At 39.6% G+C, this 1,440-nt stretch overlaps 1 non-coding gene across 1 annotated transcript; it reads right to left on the bottom strand.

The window, feature by feature from the left end:
• Positions 1-527: 527 nt before the first annotated feature.
• LOC145417042 (5S ribosomal RNA) lies at positions 528-646 on the bottom strand. Its single transcript, XR_013900391.1, has one exon. It is a non-coding gene; the product is annotated as a 5S ribosomal RNA (ribosomal RNA).
• Between the last annotated feature and the right edge of the window lie 794 nt (positions 647-1,440).

Raw genomic sequence — 1,440 nt, 5'->3', positions numbered from 1 at the left:
GAAAATAAAAAGGCGTGCGTCATGAAGATAGGCTACACTTCTGTATAAAATCATTTGCAGAATGCTTTAGTATTTTCTTAAATCTAGATTGAGAGAAGAAATAAACATGCATGGAGAAAGCTTAAGCCTTTAAGACTTGCATCGACATTGTCCTAATCTCATAAACAGCAGAGACATTGCAAGAAACGTTAAGTGACGTAAATAGAGAAAGTCTCAGCTTTTGGCTAAAGATCAACAGGAGTAGAACTAATGCTTAATCCAAATAAACCAAAGAGTCATCAAAATAATCGAAGAAATTCTGGAAGAAGTTGAGAGGTACAGTTGCTTTGGGCAAATAGTAACAGTAACGAAACAACTTGGAAACGAAATAAAAAGATGCATTACAATTGGATGGAATTTTCATTCATTCATTCATTGCCAGATGCCATGTATCCCAAACAGGGTGGCCAAGGGCTCAGAGATAATTGTTTTACAGGGAGGGGCACTAATCCTCCACCAACCCCACTCGACACGTAGGGAGAACATTATGCCAACAGCATCTGGTGTTCCCAGGCGGTCACCCATCCAAGTACTAACCAGACCCAACGTTGCTTAACTTCGCTGATCGGACGGGAAGCGGTGTACTCAACGTGGCGTGGCCGTTGGCTTTCAGTAAAATTAGACATTATGAAAAGTCTCTTGCCAATATATATAATGGAAACGTAAGGAACGAATATATAATCCTAGCTCTGACGTAAGGTTGTGACCTGGAAAATGACAATGATGGAAAACATACTACAGTAATTCGTTCTCAAAGAGCAATGGTAAGGCCAAGGTCGGGAATAACATTGTGAGACAGGAAGCGATTAACCTTTGTGAGAGAGCAGAATAAATTCAAAGAAATTATAGAAGTTATTAAAGAACGAAATGGAGGTGGACAGGTCATGTAGCAAGAATATGGGATAACGATGGATCAAGAGCTAACCGACTGGACTCCATGAGATTGCAAGCAGGCAGCAGGTTGTGAGGTGAGATAGAGAGGTTCACACGCAAAATTTGGCTGAGATTAGTTCAGTCAAGGAATTATTGAAGAAGGCTGCAATTTAATAGTGCATAGTCACTTTTGCTAATGGAGGGTGATATGTACTGATGGATCATCAAGTCCTCTTTTTCTGTTGTATTTTCTTCACATGTTGTGTTAGGAAAAACTCTTGCACACAATCCAGGAGATTTGATCCCAACAGCTTTCCTGGCTTCTTACAACTAGAGTATTCCAATTTATATTTGTATTGAAATCTCCAGTTAGTATGATTCTTTCAAATTTCTCTTCCATTCTATTTAATAATGCTCTTATCCTGCCACGTCCTGTTGACGTATATATAAGTCCGAACGTCTTGTCACTGTGGCTCCAGTTGACGTATATAAACGTGTGGCAATTGCAAGGTCTGTCATTTGCACATT

Source organism: Coenobita brevimanus, chromosome 13 (genome assembly GCF_032717465.1).
Source record: "Coenobita brevimanus isolate Jiangsu-jjx chromosome 13, ASM3271746v2, whole genome shotgun sequence".
Lineage (NCBI taxonomy): Eukaryota > Metazoa > Arthropoda > Malacostraca > Decapoda > Coenobitidae > Coenobita > Coenobita brevimanus.
The sequence above is the reverse complement of the archived record's forward strand: the minus strand, read 5'-3'. Positions and strand labels throughout refer to the sequence as shown.